Here is a 6,721-nt window from a genome sequence, read left to right as displayed (position 1 = left end):
AAAATTGAAATATGTCACAATAAGATTACATTTAATCTTGAATTAATATCTTAAATTATGCTAGCAAAACACAAAAATGTATAAAAAAAAATGTATTTATAATTTTATGTTTATAAAATTGTTTAGGTTTGGATGGTTTCCTCACACAAGAACCTGACATCACGTTTATTTTTCACTAACCTTAAACTTTTTACAGACCATTTTATAATTGTAAAATTAAAAACACATTGGTTAGATGTTATGTTTGTAAAAGCCAGATATAATTTAATATCTTGCTGTCTCTATTCTCCTTGAAAATGTATTAAGTTTAAATTATATTAATATTTTTTTCTTTTTTTATTAAGTCACTAAACAAAGATGAAATAAAGCACAATTAATTTGAATTAGTATATTAAATTAGAATAGCAAGACGCTTAAGTAACAGCAGATTTTTGTGTTTATTGCTCTCCATGAAATGCTGTGGACACAAATGGTCCTCATTTAGCGTCCCGTGCGTCTTCAGCACAGACTATAAATGAAGGCTCTGTTCAAAGGGGCTGCACTTGACAGACATGAAGCCCTGTCAAAACATGCCTATACACATCTATCTCACACACACACACACACACACACACACACACACACCAATAGCCAATCTGCTATTGCTGTTTTCACTGATCAGGTCTGTGGTGGTATTTAATCAGCAGGAATACTTGTGTTGAATCTCTCCAGAGCTGCGGTTCATCTGGAGGTCATCATTCACTCCATCACATTCATTTCAGTTCATCAGTGATTCCACATGAACACGGTCAAACTGCACATGCAGGACACATGCTGCCCTCTAGTGCTGCGTCTGCATGCTGAACACATATAGATGGACTGCATTGCATTACATTTGAAGCTGTCATGCTTGCTGTGCATTAGATTGCTTTTCCATAAATAAAAAAGAAACAAAAATGCTAAAAGTACAATATGGCAACAGTGTGGAAAGTGATAAAAAAAAGTGTAGTTTGCTGTATTTATTTAACGAAAATAAAATATATTTAAGACTGTGATATATACATATAAATATTTTTATATAATAAATAAAAATTATATTTTGCATACAAAATGTTACATACATTTATATTATACAAAATTTTGCATATTTTAATGACAGTTAAGTTCATATTTAATTGATTTCTTATTTTTATAATGCAGATAAATCTCTTTCCCATTACTGTAATGCAAAAAAAAAAAAAAAAAGTAGTAAAACATTTACATAAATTAACTTCAGTTAATGCTGATTTAAAATTAAATAAAATGTATTATAGTAATGCCAATGGAAAATACCTTTGAGAATAATTGGAATGTCCCACATTTCTTCAGTCCAAAACATTTTATGGTATTATACATTTTCTGAAATGTTGTGTTTAAATATGCAGATGAGGCATTGTCTAATTAAAAATACATTTGAATACATTTCCAGAACATAAATCTGAAATTTGGACAAAGGCAGTTTTAAAATAATTTTGACGAGTTAAAGGTTTTTAGAGAGGAGGGTTTGGATTTTTCTTTTTTATCACTCAATAAATCAGAAAACACTGTCAACAGCCAGTAAAAAAATAAAATAAAATAAATAAAATAAAATAATAAATAAAATAAAATAAAATAAAATAAAATAAAATAAAATAAAATAAAATAAAATAAAATAAAATAATAATTTAGGAAGAAAATGTTATATAAATCAGGCAAAGAAATTATATATTAAGAAACCTCTCTGTATTCTTCAGAATATAGATGAGTAAAATTAGAAAGTTCTAATTGAAATCCACAGATATAAATAGATAGTGTAATCAAATAAAGGATGTTTTCTTTCCACTAGTCTAAAATACAGTAGGTTATGGAAGCAAAATTGACCAGTGTATGAAAAAACACTGTTTTTTATCTGTAGTGTTTTGACTTGCGCACATATTTTTCTTTTTCTTTTGATTTGGCTGTGAAATATGGCCCAGACATGTTTTCTTGCTCTAGTTAGTGTTCTGAAGGCCAGCATGGTTAAAGCAGAAGCAGGTTTGTCTGAAAGTGTGTAAGTGCTGCTCTTTCATTTCATTTCAGCAGCACAGATTCAGACAGAAGAAGGTGAAATCTCTCAGCAGACACACACTGAGTGTATTCTCCAGTCAATGTCACGCTTCAACAGTCTCCAGTCAACAGAATCCAGCTCAAATCCAGCACAGGTGAACCGACCGGCCGTCCACACGCTCCTGACACCATCACACTTCTACAGTTACTGACAGACTATATGAGCAGCTTTTCCTTCAGAGTAGAGTGAGCGCTAGAATTAAAAATACTGCATACACTTAATGTTTTCTTATAGACAGGTGGATTTCTGGTAAGAGTTGTGTCACTTCCTTCTCCTGTTTTGAATTCATGAGCTGTTGTGTGCAGCTCACTGGATCTTCCTCAGGACTGAAAACCTGGTGTTTTCTTCAGATTTTTGGAATTCATTTCCATGCTTTATGATCGCTCAGACACAGGGGGACAGTCTCTAAAAGCTGGACCCCCCAGTTTCTTGGGCTGAAATGCAGACTGATTTGAAGGGAAGTAAAAGATAAGCACTTATGATTTTTATATCATCCAGTGATAATAAAAAATACACACTTGTAGGTAGTATTACAAACAAATGTGTTTGGGGGGGTGGGGGGGCTACTAGTTATAATTAATTTACAATTATAAAGAATTATACATAATACATTCAGTTTAAATATGATATATTAAAATATGCAAATGCACAAAATGTTAAAATGTCTTAAATATAAAAATAAAATGTACACCTCTAGGAAGGACAACTAACCAAAGCGAGGGTTATAATTGACTAAAAGCAGTAGTAATTCTTGCAGACTGAATATGTTTGACTTTTATATGTATGATTTGTATTAACCAATCATTTAAGAAAAATATATATATATATATAATAATATATATATATAGATATATATATCTATATATAGTATATATATACAGGTATATATATATATACAGTATATATTCAAAACAATGTAATATAAATTAGATAAATCAACAGAAACTCTCCCAATATAACACTATATATATATATATCTTTTATATAATATATTATTATTTATTAGTGCATGCAGCATTAATTGCAGTCAATGAAATTAAGTTTCAATTAGAAATTAGAGAGAAAAAAGCTATGCATTAAAAAATATAAAATACACAAATTTTTAAATGTATTATTATTGTAATTATTATGGAAGTTCAATTATTGATTTTTTTTTTTAATGTATCACTAGATTTCACAACATCAAGCATCAAGCAATATATTGCTGAATAAATTAAAATACCTCAAAATGAATAAAACTGTTCACAGATTCTTGCTTTTATGAAACATTATTCCACACATGAAACCTATTCCACACTGTGAAGATTATTTGGGAAACATGAGACACATGTCGTGCTTTAGAAAAACATATTTACAAGCGATACACAACACTCACTTTCACCCTTACAGCTCTGGATATACTCACGCTTGTTGAATTTTGAAAATGAATGTGCTGTAATTGACACATGACATGCTGCCATACACAACTGACCTGCAGCAGAAATCTGAACAGATGCAGAGGATGAGATTGCTAGTAGCGACCGGCATGACAGAACAGAACAGAAAGAAAATAGAATTTGAATTTCTAGAATCTATCATTATTAGGTTTATCTATATCTATAGATATGGTATATATCTATATTGCATATATGTATTATGGTATGTTTATTGCATTTAGAAGCCTAATGCTTCTGCAAGTATTCCATAGCCAGGAGGACAGATGTTTTATCATTTTAACACAGTTTGACATGGGAAATTTTACATTAATCCTTTGCCCAATAATTGATTGTCAGGAAATCAAACAAACAAACAAACAAACAAAATTTTGAAATAAAAAATTATTCTTAATATTATTTTTTTTTTCCCTGAAATAACACTGCTCCAAAATGTATTCAAAATACTTCAATGAAATTGATTAACTGAAATGGTAAATATGGTGCTAAACCCATGACTAAATACTATGAAACATAAAAAATTCGACAAATAGCTTAAATACCGTAGTAATAAAATCCTGTTGTTTTATTGTGAGAATTATTAAATATGATAGATCAACAATAGCATATAGTATGTTAATAAGAAAGGGACTATCTAAGTTTTTCTATCTTATTTTAATATATTAATTAAATATTAATTGTATATTTATTTGTAGATTTATTAAGATGTAGTTTATTTTTATTTAGTAAATTATTTTATAAAAGATGTCATATTTAGTTTAGAAACATTTTCGAGAAGTTTATGCATTTCTAAATATATATAAATGCAGAAATATGTTTTTTATTTATTTTTATAAATAAAATGTATAAAAAAATTATCAATAATTACACACCAGCAACTTCATTTAGGCTAAAGCGAAGTAATATTTAGTGCAGTTGGTTTGTGTGTTTGTTTGTTTATTTTGTGGCTGTATAATCTTGATGTTTGCTAATGCTTAATCCAAAGGAAAAAAAAAAAAAAAACAAATGAAAAGTGCAAAAAATAATAATTCCTTCCTTTTGTTTGTTATCAACATATTCTGATGATTAAGCGCCTACACTGTCCATTTGTTGGATTTCAGGATTTTTTTTTTTTGTATCCTATTTTTGAAAAGTGCCAGACACATGATGCAGAGGAATTCAAAATATCTAGGTCATATCACTGTCACTTTTGTGGCATTTTTGCCCTGGTTAATTTTTAATTTCTGACCCTAGTTTGGACATACAAAGATGATCAAGTTTGATGGCTTAAATATTGTCCCAGATATCCGGTTAATCTTCTTACAGATCGTAAACCTTAGCATTCACAAACGGATGTGACACTGACAATTCCTATATCCAGCCAATTAAGACGAGACATGGCTGGATCGAGAGATAGCGCAAGATAGAGTCGCAGCAGCAGACTCTCAGCTGGCATTGCTCTAGTGACCCGAAGGGATAATCAGAAATTAGGGCACCAAGCCAGGGTATGATTGTGAGCTCTTGCCCTGTAGTGAGTGTAAGCCACCAAGGCAGCTCCTCATGCTATGATTTCACTGACTGTGGCAGTTTGGTTTCTCCTATATTTAAACCAGGATCACTGGATGGGGTCAAGGAGTTCACTCTTGACTTTCAGCGGCCCCTGAAGTGCACGTTGCTATGTTTTCTGAAAGAAATAACATCTACAATAGTCCTCACAGTTAAGAAAACTCAAGTCATGATGGTGTACAGTAGGCTCAAGGCCTTTCAATGAAGTGTAAAAAGCATGTTGTAACAAAAATATTAAGGGGTGCCACCTGGCCATGAACTAAGCCCCAACATTCATTTATTTATTTATTTTTTAATTATGCTTGCAAACTCAGTTGTAAACCATTAAATGATTCTTCTGACTATATAGCAGAGATTGTAGGCTCTATTCTAGCAGATTTTGGTTTCATATTTCTATGATTCTAAGAATGATACAGATAGAATTGCAGTAATCACGCTTGAGGGAATAGATGCGTATTTCAGACAGTCCTCAGAAGACCATCTCATCTGTTTTGTACAGGGTTTAAAATATCATGAAAACTGATACTATAAGAGACTTTTCTCTGGAATCGTGTCGTTTTTTCATATTTTGACATCTAAGATATAGACCCATTTGCCAATGCTGAAAGTAAATAATGAGATCAGGGCAATACTGCAACTTCTTTATTTATTCATTTTATGCATTAATTATATTAATTATATATATATATAAATATATATATATATATAGTATATATATAGTATATATATATATATATATATATATATATAATATAATATAATTAATGCATAAAATGAATAAATAAAGAAGTTGCAGTATATATATATGTTAGTTGACAATTCATAAGTCATCATGAATGTAAAATAATTTCGATTCTGTAAAAATGGATATTTAATCAATTAGATTTATTCAAATAAAATATTATTTGTGAACAACTGTATTGTGATCTTTTTCATCTACAAAATCAAGTGAATGTTTTATTTTTATTATTTATTTATTCTTTTTTATGTAGACAAGGTACAATTATAAATCAATTCAAGTATAATTAAGCTTTATCTTGTTTTTTTATTACTGAGTATAAATATCAAGAAACATAACATTTAAAGCATTAGTGTTAAAATATCTATTTTACATTTAAAGAAGGTCTTAATTAAAACAGCTATTCAAACATTTATCAAATTTGCATTATATGTATTACATTTCTAAGGATTGTGTTAAATAGTTGAATTTATTCTTTAACATTGTTTCCAGAATTAATATATTTTAACATAGCAAAATTATATATATATATATTATATATATATATATATATATATATATATATACACACACATCATCATCAAATAAATAAAACAAATATTACTTAAAATATTAATTTATTTATGGGTTCAGCTCAAAGGTTATTGCCTAATTCACCTAAAGGTGCCGAGAAGACTGAAACAGAGGTGACAGAGCATTTGAGGTAGCTGGTCCCCATCTTTGGAATATCTTACCACAACAGATTAGATCCACACCCACTTTGACCATTTTTAAGCATGAAATTAAAGACTACTGATTCTCTCTTGCTTTCGAATAATATGTACATATGTGGTCTTTTTTGTTTTCGTTCTTTTTCTTAATTGTGTTTTATGGTTATATTGTTTTTTGTTTGCTGGTATT

Source organism: Cyprinus carpio, chromosome A22, assembly GCF_018340385.1.
Source record: "Cyprinus carpio isolate SPL01 chromosome A22, ASM1834038v1, whole genome shotgun sequence".
NCBI classification, from domain to species: domain Eukaryota; kingdom Metazoa; phylum Chordata; class Actinopteri; order Cypriniformes; family Cyprinidae; genus Cyprinus; species Cyprinus carpio.
The sequence above is the reverse complement of the archived record's forward strand: the minus strand, read 5'-3'. Positions refer to the sequence as shown.